Source organism: Neolamprologus multifasciatus, chromosome 6, assembly GCF_963576455.1.
Source record: "Neolamprologus multifasciatus chromosome 6, fNeoMul1.2, whole genome shotgun sequence".
NCBI classification, from domain to species: Eukaryota; Metazoa; Chordata; class Actinopteri; order Cichliformes; family Cichlidae; genus Neolamprologus; species Neolamprologus multifasciatus.
In genome coordinates, this window is record NC_140444.1 from 39,379,900 (window position 1) to 39,393,111 (window position 13,212).

General features: G+C 37.8%; 1 protein-coding gene and 1 long non-coding RNA gene across 6 annotated transcripts in view; one reads left to right on the plus strand and one right to left on the minus strand.

Annotated features, from left to right (window-relative positions):
* Nucleotides 1-13,212, minus strand: part of tenm3 (teneurin transmembrane protein 3) — a 796,285-nt gene that overhangs the window by 475,637 nt on the left and 307,436 nt on the right. The gene's annotated exons all lie outside the window — the stretch shown is intronic.
* The window catches only part of LOC146517695 (uncharacterized), a 244,901-nt gene that overhangs the window by 203,047 nt on the left and 28,642 nt on the right, over nt 1-13,212 (plus strand). The window lies entirely within an intron of this gene.

Genomic DNA, 13,212 nt, shown 5'->3' on the forward strand with positions numbered 1-13,212 from the left:
TTATATATTCATACACAGCAGGAACATTATGTTGTTCACACTACACTTCCAAACAGCCTTAGGATGTAAGCAGTAACAGAAGTTTGAACATTAAAGAGGTGAAACAGCTTTCTCCAACTATTCAGTTTTCAGATAACATAATTACTCAGTCCAAAAATGTAACTTCCACTCTGTTTGTCTCCAGCTCTTAAATCTGCTTTATCGTGACCTAAGTGTGCATGAGTGATGAGGTCAAGTCAAAAGCGTTTTATACAGATGTTAATATTTAAACACGAGTTTCTTATTCCCACCCAAACCATGAATTAAACACCTTCCTTATGAGTCACACCTTGCTCTCCATCATGTCCAATGCAGATACAGTCTTTTTTAGGCTCCATCCATCCATCCGCCCATCCATCCATCCACCCATCCACCCGTCCATCCGTCCATCCTTTTTTCTTCTCTCTGTCTTCTACATCTCTTTCTGCTTCCCTCACTCCTCCTGTCTCTCCACCCACTCCTTTCTTTTACTTTTCTTTTTTTCTGGTTCAATAATTGATGTGAGACATTCTGTCTCCCTTCAGCCGGCTGGGGAGGTTTAACAGACATGACTCGGCTATAGAGGGCACTTTGTACAAACCCTGATGCATGCGCACACACAAAATCACACTGACACACTCATACACATTTTACTGCAGAGTTCAAGCAAGGGTCAGTTGTGTTGCATTAATGTTGCAGGGGAGAAAGTACTTGATGTAGGATTGTACTTAGCTTTTATTCAGATCACACTATGCAGACTTCAAATAGGGTAACTACGAACGGGTTTTTGTGTACTTGCATTACTCACTATTTGTAAAGATTTGACTGTTTGCTCACAAAGAGAACTCCACTCTTAGTTACAACTTAATCCTTTATGTTCATGGTGAGGACTTGATCTAAGTTCATGATTAGTGACGGTTGGTCTTCAGCATGTTTTAATCCTGGCATTTTCTCCTTACATTGAATTTGGAAATTTCACAAACATCTTCTTTGCCATTCATGTTCTTGATTGTTGCTCATTTTAAGAGAGTCATTCATTTATTAAATGGGTCAGTGTGACCCTGAAACTTTGTAATTATAAATGTAAAAGGGTGTATTTTAAACCCAACCGTTATATAACAAATAGATTCTCAGTTTTTAGCAGTGTGACTCCTGGAATTAAAAAATAATAACAGACAGATCAATGAGTTATAAAATATATTTATATAGACAGCATATTTGTGTGTCTATATATGTATATATAGAGATCGACAGACCACGTGACTTTCGCACATTGCATTGTGGCAGCAAAATCAGTTACCAGCACCGGTAATCATTAATTCCCTACTTGCATTTTATTTGCCCCAAAAACAGTTCTGTACAAAACAACAGAGAACACAGCAGGTCTGTACGAAGACAGACGTGACGAAGAGGCAAAAAAAGTACGAGGAAAAAATCAAAGGAGTGAAAGGGTCAGACCCACACGAGCATACAGAGTGGAGTAAGGACGTCAGTGTGCTGCCCAACTTTCATCACGCACATATTTATTATTATATGGTCCTAAGTGTGAGTGCACACACTCACAACATGTTTAGTAACTTCAGATCCTGCAACAAGCCCAGCTCCAGTTTACTTTGGTGATTTGGACTATTCCATCTCACAGCTGTTGTTTTTCCCCTTTATCTCCTGTACAGGCCAACACATCTGTTTGTCCTTTCAGGTTGTAGTGTTACACAACATTTTCAGATCTAATAGAAATAAAATGAGTGTTTCGTAATTCACTCAATTTGTCTTTATTTATAACTGGCATCATTGTTTCATTCTATTATAGAATCTTACAAGAAAGAGGCAAAATTGTAAAAATCCATCAGCTTTATTAGCTGCTTCAGTGAAAAACAAATAAAAAAACATACTGGAAAACAGTTATTCATCACTTGATTGCTTCAATACAACACTTGGGCACATATATGCGGGACGTTTCGTGGCTGTTTCGATATCGCTCTCTCTTAACCAATCAAATCTGGTTGTGGTAGCAGCTTTAAACTCGGTCTGACCCAGGTTGATAGAGGGGGTCCAGTCTGGATCACATTCCTGCATTTTGTAGGCTGGTTTTCCTACAAATCACAACAAACATTAGCCCGCAAAGCCACAGTGAACAAAGCAGCATAGCGCAACAAACTCAATTCAAATCAATATAAGACTTATTTGTAACCTACATCAACAATTATGTTATGATAAATTACGTAATAACTACAAAAGAAGACTTACCTTTGTGGGAATGCTTGGAGCAGACTCACGTGTGAGCTGGAGCGTTCTGGGACGTTATATTTGGTCTTCGAATGGCTGCAATCCAGGCCATCCGTCGCCTCTTTGTTACTTCGGAAACACGGCTTGAACAATTTCTCTTCCACGACGGAATCCGATAAAAACCGATCTCTTTACCCGTCGGCTTCCCGTGGCTGTCATGCGACCGGCTATTGCAGTTAATAATACAACAGCTTCTTGCCATTGTTGTGTTTCTTTTTTATCGCTGTGTGACTGTTTTCATGTGAAAGCCTGCGTATGTGTGTGTATATATATATATATATGTATTACTTATTTTCTGGTGGTTTGAGCATGTGAACTGTGGATAAACCATTGGTCTGTAACTGTAGACCAGCAAGCTGCAGCTAGCTCAGCTTTCACTGTTCTGAGATCAGTTTTGATGTGAAAGAGTTGTTATTAACTCCTTTAACATCAGCAAGGAGAGGGGATGGCACCATGTCCAGTCTAATAAAACAGGCAGGTTGACCAGGACAGGTCCAGCAGTGCTCTCAGACTGGCGTCTATGAGAATGTCTCAAAATAAGATCAGATAAGATCAGATAAACCTTTATTAGTCCCACATGTGGGACATTTTTTGGTTACTGCAGAAAGTTAAGAGCAGTAAAAATTAATAGAAAAGAAAATACCCCAAACAGAATAGAATAAGATAAGATAGAATAACATACTATACAAAATAGAGAAAAATACTTTGTTATATTTGGAAATTGCACTTGGTACTATTTTTTATAAAGTATTTAAAATGAGTTAATTTAATAAATGAAACCGTGGTTCATATAATTTACCTTGTTTGGCAAGTATTTGCAAAAAAAAAAGTGAAAACTGAGTTTTGCAAAATGATATCAGTTAATATATATTATATAGTGTAAAATACATGTTTGCATGAATAAGCACAGTTAGTGAAATGAAGAATTAGAACAAACGTTGATTCAAACACGAATCCAGAACAAATATCATCAAACATCAGAGTCCAGTCTGACTGCAGGAGGACTGTGACTCGGGGGATTTATTTTCCAGGTGTACTGATTTGTTGTGTTCTTGGAATTGGACTTTTTTCTTGTCAAATAAGCCAAATTTCATTTACCATGATTTGATTTTTTTAAATCAGTAAAAGTGTCAAATATCCAAGGGAGATGAATATGTTTAATAGGAACTGTAAACGCTATTTAGACCTGTTGCAGGTTGACCTAGTTGATTAGCTGACCTATTAGTTGCATATTTTCCTCCACTTGCTTTTTCAGCATTATGAGCTTATATTGTCATGTTTTCGATTTTCCTTTGTGAAAAAAACAAAAACATTAGTTTATGAAATTTGCAAATCATTAGATTCTGTTTTTCTGTACATTTGACACAATGTCCCAACTTTCTTGTGAATTAAATAAAGGAATATGAAGGTTTGTTGCAACACAGTTAATGTGAAGCTTTCAAAAGAAGATTCTCTGAATCTTACACTACTGCGTCGTCGTCTCCTTGAGCTTGCTGTTTGTTATATCAGAAAGATGCATGATGCACAAACAAACCTTTGTCCTGTTTTTCTGTTATTTATGACAGTTTTACAACTGTACAATAATCTTTCAGATTGATAAAATGCATTTAAGACGGCGGCGCAGGAGCATCAGAACAAATAGACATCAGTTTCTACCCAGTAGCTTTGAGTTACACGTAATCACCTCTAGTTCAGCCTGTGCAGTGCTGTGGATGATTCTTTATTATACTGAACGACTGTGTTCTGCCTCTTTTTTATATTATTCTTTAGTAATTATATTTGAACTTTGCCTCTTGACACTGCAGGAAGTGCACTTAATTTATTTGTACTTGTTACAGTGACAATAAAGATATTCTTAGTGAGATACTGAATGGGTAGCAAAGAGAAAAACATGGAGAAAAGATGGAATGAATTCTGATTGACCCTCTGAAAATTTACAGCATACAGTCTCTGAATAGTTTCTTTTCTCAATATTTTTCCAGGAGGATTAATCTGATAAAGAATTTAGCTTTTAAAATTCAAGCTTTTCAGTGTTGTCAGGTGTGTTGTTAGTAGCACACTTCTTTTTATGTGCAGCTTCTGCTTTCAGTTGTTGTTGACGAGCTCAGAGGAGAGCAGCTTGTGTGTTTTAGGACTTCTAATTGTTTTTGCTCATATTATCATTATTCTCACTTTATTTAAACTGTAACCATCTTCTTTTTTCTGCTGAGAGAAAAGTGTCACAAGCTTTTCACAAAAGATGATTTTTTTCATGTATTAAAGCAGTTATATTGGACACAAATGGGAAAACTGCTGATTCTAAGTCATATATGCTTAAATTTGAGGCTTTTTGCAAAAATGTATAAATTTAAAGTGACTCAGTCTCTTTATCTTATTAGATATAGACTTTGTTCAGTAGCTACTGCTTCTCTGGATTTAAACACACTGGCATATTTATCTTTGGAAAAGCTGGCTTGAAATCGGAAATTATAATTTCTGACTGTGAAATGTGTGACCATCAAAAAGCATCGCTGCTTTCTTCAGCTCGGTTCTTCTTCTCGTTGTGGGACCAGATTTCAAGTCTATATGTGCATCAATGCATTTGCACGAGCACACTTTAAATCATTTGCAAACAATGCTCAATATATGAAGACTAGTGACTGAATTCAATTTAAAACAACATACATTCCACATCTACATCAAACCAGCATTAACATGAAAAAGATGCAGAGAGAAAAAAACACTGATGATTATATTTATTAGCTAATCTATATTTCACTCTTCCCTTCTCTTTGTCTCCTTCTCTGCTTAATTGAAAGGCCATGGCAGGGGACTCAAGCAGCAAATAGCCGGATCAATACAATGCCTGATGTGTAAATTGATCGTGTTTGTGTGTATGGTGAGCATTGTATTCATGTGCAAGTGTTTGAGTAATGGAAGGAGCATCTCTCTGCATGTGTGAGCGTTTGTTAGTCAGACTCCCACTTATTGAGGTGTTCAATCAGTCTAATTTATTCTTGCTCAGAGACTGTTGTGTGGTTGCAGGACAATTCATTTTACTCTACAGGCTCAAATCAAAGCTATTCCCAGCAATCCCCACTGCAATAATCTTTGCATATAAAATTAAAAGATGCAAAGTTCATTACACTGTGGGACAAAATGAGATATTCATGAGCTATACATGCCTTGATTAGTTTCTATAATTAAATATATGGTGGACATTACAAATTGAACATCGTAATAACTAAGAAAGAAAATCTCACCGTGTATCCAAATCTGTTTCAATTTTCACATTTTATATCAAAAAAGCAAAAAATCCAATTACAAAATTGGTCTCTTTACATATTGTTACAAAGCGAATGTAGATAATTATTGTACCATGAGCTCTTTTTAGTGTCACTGGATGGATGCTCAAAGCACGTTTATACTGAACAAACAGAACCATATGTTAGTTTGGCTGCATCAGTGTGTTGGTGTGTAGAGTTTATTATCAACCCCCCCCCAAGAATTATCCTCCAACATCTTCAGTAACATGACAAAGAAAACAACTTCATCAAAAACCTTTAAATTTTATTCCCAAGAAAATAAAAAAAAAAATATTTTTACACAATTACTCACTAATTACTGCAAAGAGTTCAAAGAAAACAGTACATTCTTTTCAATAGTCAGAAAAGCCAAGCCTTACCATACTGTGACTGTGCAGTGATGTATCTGCTCGATTTTCTTTATTAACCAGGTTTTTGGTTTGTTAACGATAATTAAACCTCTAAGAAAAGCTATTTCCAACGGTAACTGTAATCATGAGATACTCTTACAGTTACCATCAGGCTGAGTGACAAACTTCCACAATGGTCGCCTCTCTCAGTTTGTCAGGAACCATTGATTAGATTCACACAATGAGTACACAAACCAGGAAAAAGGCGAGTTAGAGGTTCATGTGTGGCTGCGATGTAACACATGAAGTCTGGTCATGCAGCGATGAGGGAGCATGTTAATGAGTTACTGATAATTCATTACAGTTTTTTTAAATACTGACATTATTTTGAAGACGCGCAAAACATCTGCGGTCCAGATGTACATCACAAGTGTAACACACCTCCTTTAATTATTGTTGAGCACATAAATATAAAAGCACAGAAGGCAACAAGATAAAACTGTAAAACTGCAACTCAAATGTACTGAGTAACCATGACACTGATGTCCCTTCTTTGCATGATATTTGACTTAATAATTAATTAGAATAATTATTTAACATGTAATTATAGTGCAGGCTGTCAGATCAAGCTCCCCTTTTTTATCTGGTCTGTTATTGTTTTATTAATGTCAAACTTGTTCAGTTATTACGTGAGACGGAGGTTGTGTCCTCACCCTCTGGGGAGGGGCGTTTTGATGTTTCCATGTTTCCATATTTTTACACTTCCTTTAGTCAAAAGCCCCTCTTAAAATGCAGCTTTCTTTTTTTTAATTAATGAATTAATTTTTACATTCTTCTTCTCTTAATGATATTGCTCCAGGCAAATGAATTTTCTTTTATAGCCAATTAAGGGTTTGGCAGCATGCCTACTGCTAACAGTGGGCATATGCCCGACAGTTCAGACTGATTCTGATCCACTCACATGGTTACAGAAAACCCGCCGGCACGATGCATGTATCCAAAGGTAATTTTGCATCAACTTATTTTGTGTGCAAAATATGAACATTTCTGTGCACATATTTGTATTCAGTTTTTATAGAAGTGGGATTTGGCAGGTGAAAGAGCCCCATATATATATGTGTGTGTGTGTGAGATCTTGGAGACAGTAAAGGCTGTGATCAGCTTGTTAATTCAATCTGCTAAATTCAGTAAGATATTAGCAAATAAAATCAGTGTGTGTCTGCTATCATGTGAGGGAATACAGTTGCTGGACACTGTAGGATGTTACTGTGACAATGTACAGTCACAGGTGAGGGGCTGGGTCTGAGACCGCCTGTAATAAGTTCCAGTTTTTAAAACGAATTGCTGCGTCTACAGAATATCAGTTTTTGGTCAAAAAGGACTGAAACTGGCACTTCATTTCAATCTGCTACCAGTGGACTTCACAAAATCTGCACCTCAAGCACAACTCTCTGAGCTTTAAACTGGGCCAGATGTAAACTGGGCAAATTAATAACTTATACACTTATAAACAAACAGACACACTGAAATTCATTCACTCAATGGAGAGCAGCACAAACTCATGGTGCAAAATAAGAGCACAAATAATGTACTAATAAAATGATACAGTGTAAGCGCAGTTTTTATGCATGTGTGGTTGGAAGCAGGCTGTAGAAGAATCAGTGAACTCCTCTGGTAGAAATAGCTGGTGACGTAACTTTGTGCTGAACACTGGGGGGGTCAAGATCTCTGTCTAAATAAATAAATAAATCTGGATAAATTCCCAGATGATTAAATGTACAACTACTTTGCTGGTAATACCTGAAACGAGTAGAGGAAATAAACAGCTTATTTATGCAAGACAATTCCTAATTTTATTTGGGGAGTTTGGTTGGGTCTGATTATTATTTGGGGGGGGGGGGTCATAACCCACCTAACCCCCCTGGAAATTATGCCCCTGGGCGACGCTGTGTGCTGCTGAGAACTGAGACTTGGGTGGAGTGAAAGATTCATCCAGACTTGCTTTATTACAAACTATTCCTCTGTGCAGAGGCTTTTATTAGGTGTTGACTGAGTCTAATAAAATTAATTATTTCTTTAAACCGATGGCATTTTGTGCTGCTGACATTAGCTCACATTAAATTTTAAAGTTAAGTGATATAGCTCACCTTTTGATTGGACGTGTATGAAGAGGAAAGACTGGGGATACTGTGCATATTAATGTAACTAATCCTAATTAACATATTGTAACAGGCATTATTCTTACACACTAATAGCTGCTTGTTGACAGATATATCATACAATAACGTCTGTCAATGGAAATAAAAGACAGACGTGAATGAGACGACTGTTCCTCTGTGTGTGTCCACTGGTGACAAAAGCATGTTTTCATTGTGTGCTAATCTCTGTGCAGAAATGTGACTAACGGTCTGAAACAATGGTCCGCGCTTTGTCCACAACACACTTTGATCTGATGCTCCACTGCAAAGCAGGAACGAGCAACAGGACGGAGGCAGCGCTGTGGCACTCTGAACCATCCAGCCATGACAATTACACACTTGTTCTGATAACATCGCCCCCTCTCATTGCTACTGACAACTATCACACACAGATCATGCACACGTTAAGGTGTTAAATTTAGCCCAATTTGCATGGCAAAAATCGTAGTAACTCACGTCTGTGGGATTCATTACATTACATTAACGTGTTTTTCCTCTGGTACGACTGAGCTGTGACCACGCCATACAGCATAGTGTGCCACTGTGAACAACAATGCTGCACGCTACACTGGCCTAAGGTGGCCACTACATATTTCCATGCAACATTTTAATAAAACAAAATTAATAAAATTCAGTTTCTTTTGAAAGCATCGTGTATTCATCCAAGAACTCTAGAATGAATGAGAGTTTAGAGCTTACATTACACTTTCTGAACTTTTAAAAATCATCTCTCCTCTTCCTCTGCTGTCCCGTGTCTCTTAAACCTTTCTCAGCTGTTCATCAGCTTGCAGACACATTATGAAGCAGTTTGTTTGGTGGTGCATTTGTATTTGTTGAGCTGTTTGAAATGTTGCATTTGAAATTGCCCGCCACTGTGTTCTCTCCTCCTCTGTCGTGCTAGCTGGATGCTGAGTCGGCTCTACTGCAACCAAGAATTTACATCTGCATCTTGTTTGCATCAGAAAAAGGACGGTGAGGGTGGACGCAGCTGTGCGATGTCATTATTTTGTTGTTACTTATTAAAAGAAGCCCGACTGCAGCACATAACATATGTTCAGTTTCTTTGCTATTTATATTTTAATCAATAATGAAGAAAAAAACACCATTAAAAAGACTTTCACACCTGACAAAAACAACAGTGTAGTTTCAGTTGTCAGTACATGAGCATGAGAACGATGGCGTAGTGACAATGCACTCTTGTGACCACGCTCACCAGCTGATGGGCTGGACAAACAGTCTCTTTGGGATCTTTCATCAAATTTCCAATATTCCTGCATCTAATCCTCCTTCACATTAACAGTGCACTCACTGAAAAAAATAGAAAAGAAAAGAAAGCAGGAAATTCAGTGGCAGCTGCAAGATTACGTCGAGGGTAAACAGCATTTCTGAAGCATCATTGTCTCCACGCTGCTCGTCTGCAAAGCTCAAAACTGTTTTTTTTCTAAAACAAATCTAAAATAAATGACATTATTTCAAAATATCACAACTCCCGTTTTCTCAGCACAGCAAACCCTTTGCTCAACAACTCGAAAATCTGCTAAAATGTCTGCATCCTTTATGTGTGAGTGCTTGCTGTGTGCGCGCCATGGGCACGGGGTTTAAAATGGCGCCTGTCTGGAAATAGGTCCATTATGGTTTTAAAGTACTTTAAGTCTACCAAACATTCCTGACACGCCCTCTTTCATTTCTCTTACTTTACAGCACTCTCCCTCTCTCTCTCCCTCTTTCTCATATTTCTCAGTGCCTCTTTTGTTCTGCTTCTCTTTGCTGTCTTCAAACTTCACTCTGGCCAATTAGTGCTCAGTCTGTTTCATCAGAAGACAATATGTCTGCTCCAAATCCAGAGCGGAGGCCTTAAACACTCTCCAGAGAGAGAGCGAGATCGAGGGATGATGAACGCTGAGTGAGAGAGAGAGAGAGCACACATATGCATTAGGTAGGGAGCATCTTCTGGATGCACTCGGGACTTTTTTCTGAGTACCTGAGTTGCCTTTTCGATCAGATTTGCATATATGAAATGACGATGATATGCATGTGGCAACATGTTTGACTGAAAAGCCTAAAAAAAGACTGAAAGGGTTTACAGCACATCATAGAAAAACAGCTGTCAAACTCGATGTTATTAAATCTGTTCTGTGTGTGATTTATATGACAACAATCATTTAATCTTAAATGCATCATTGTTTCTGTTTTACGCTTATTTATCAGTGAAAGTCAACTAGTCCCAATATGTAAACTGTATGTAATAAAAGCAGGTTAAAAAAGGACGTGTTACATTAAAAAAACAGGAGTTCAGAAAGGAGCTAATGAAGGAAAGGCAACACAAAAACAACGCTTCAGCTACACTAAACAAGCCTGTAACAACTATTATTATGCAAGCTTCTGTAATCAGCTGGACTCAGATATTTTTATGACCACTTGTTCTTGTTGTGTTTACATTTGTCATCCAACAGTAAAATAAAATGGATGAGATTAAAAAAAGGTTTGTTTGCTCACCAAACCTCACCAGGCACAAACTCACTGCATTTATCAAAAATGAATAACTTTAATGGGGTTCAGCCAAGGTTCGCTAAATAACTTATTAATGGCTAATAATTTGTTCCCTTTTGACCTCAGCATATAATTTACTAAACTTTGACTTCTTTTCAAGGCTGGATTAAGAGGATAACTCACCCACACAAACTACAACTGCTCAGCTATCTTAGCGGTAACCTGAACATTTCTTACTGCATACTACATCTTTCAAATTAATTTCGACTAATTAATATAAAAGTACTTTAATATACAAGTATATGTATCTGCAAAATATAGTCTTGTTAATCCTGAAAAAGCATTTGGTATATACCTTGATTTTATTTTTACACCTAGAGGAGAGCGTGTCCACAGTGTCCTTTATTCTGTTTACACATTCTTCACACTCAAGGTCACACAGAGTAAGTGGGGGTGGGGGTGGGGGGTCCTCAAGTGCTTTTAACTTTCTTCTGTTCTCCTCGTCATTCCTCGCTCCCCCTCGGTCTCTTTTTATCCCTCTGGAGAGAAAAAGACAAGTGTCTGCAGCAATTGCCCTCAGTGTGTGTGTTTGTGCAGAGTGATCACACGACTGCAAATCTGGTGAGACCTTCTTGTTTCCCACTGCTTTTCCTCTTTTTTCCTGTTTTTCTCTTTCGACACGTATCTCAGTTTCCTATTGCTTCCCAACTTTACTTACAGACCCGACTCAGCGGCTTCTATTGTAGCCACTCTGTGAGGTCAGAGAGTGTAAGTGTTGTCAAATGCATGTTAGCCTCACAGGACTTCACTCCTTCCCTCCTTTCTTTCTGTTTTTAAGACATCGAAACCACAGTAACCACGACAACTCCGGGCACAATTACTACCAGCTCCCCTGTGTGTGTGTGTGTGTGTTACTGTGTTTGTCTAAAAAGGGAGAGATTGCAGCGATTATGAGCACAGACCACATGACAGAGATGTGCCCTGGCTTTGTTTACACATAATGTGGTCACTGTAGTAATGTTGTTTTGGCCTGAACAAGGTTACCGGTGTACTAAGCTCACACTGGGACTCGACCAACATGTTTGCCTTGCTGTACATGCAATTAATGGTTTATCCTTAGAAAAAAAGGTCAAACACAAACTTTCAATTTTCCATGTTGAAAAAAACTCTTCCCTAGGAAGCGTTGTTGCTCAAATTTGTTGCTGATAATTAAAAACAATTCCACCAGGCATTGATCTGACTTCATAAAAAGCTCATCAGAATATGTGGTTTAAAAAATGTCATATTTACATTTATACTACAACATTCAAATATAATTGTGTGTTTTAACACACAATTATATTTTGCCCTAAAATAATTCGCGTTACTACTGATAATAACTTTTCCCACACACTAATAACCTGTCAATCACAAATTGTTGGGTAATGAGCACACCCAAGATAACTCTTCATTTTGTAATTCAACATGACATAAACTCATCAAGAAAGTGTTCATAGAGGTTAAGCCAAGAGCCATGGGCCCAGACTGGGAGGACTGGGAGTCTTTTTCAAACACAGCTATCACAAGCTGGTGGCTTCCATATAGAAGGCAGGTTTAAGGTACTTCCACACTGGCTACGTTGTTCTGACCTGAACCTTTTACTGCATACGTCTATATTCAGCATGAATATGTTACACCTGCAAAAATGTAGCAATGAGAGTTGCAACTCGATTACCACTAGCAGTAGCTAGAATATGCATTTTGGAGAAAATGGGGTGGAATTGTTTGCTACAACTTGACTTGGTCTTTTGCACTTTAAGGCACCACTGGTCTGATGCTAAAAATCCTTGCTGCTGTTGGGTTTTTAACTCGTGTTTCTTGAAACTAGCCTCTGGCTTTTTGTTTAAAAACTTGATTGAACTGCCTAAAAAACCTCAGGGAAGAGAGCACTGAAAACAATTTCAGCTGAAACTCCTCCAATTGTTTGAAGGATTGAATTTGGAAAAATCTGACATTTCAGAGTATTGTGTTACTCTTTTATAAGCTAGGCGTTTATATTTTAAAAGTTCAACACTAATAAGGCCTTTTGATAGCATCCAATTAGTAGCTGGAGGCTACTGGGTTTATTCTGAAAAATGTGAAGGTGTCGATAATTCAGCTCAATTTCTTTGACTATTTTGGGTTTTTCCTCTGAAAACCAGACACAATTCTACACAGGGCAATGGGCTAATCCAAAGTTTAACATCTTTAACTGCTTTCCAGCTGCTTCCAAAAGCAACAACAGCAACAAAAACCTCAGTTGACATTTTTTCTTTTCTTTTTTTAAATCTAAATTTTTGTTTGTCTTCCTGACATTAAAAGTATGATCAACACATCAGGATAAGTAACAGGGGGAATAAGTTGCTTTTCTTCTCTTTTCTCCAAAATTCCTGATTAATTATAATCGTACTCAACGAGGCATTCCTTCACTCAAATGTCCACAGATTAAAAATGATCCATCTGCTGGCTTTCAAGGAATACATTCCTCAAAGTATGTGGAATGTTCAGCACAAAGTTACGCTGATGTCTCAGGAATGCTGCTGATGAGCGTCACACAGTCACGTGGGT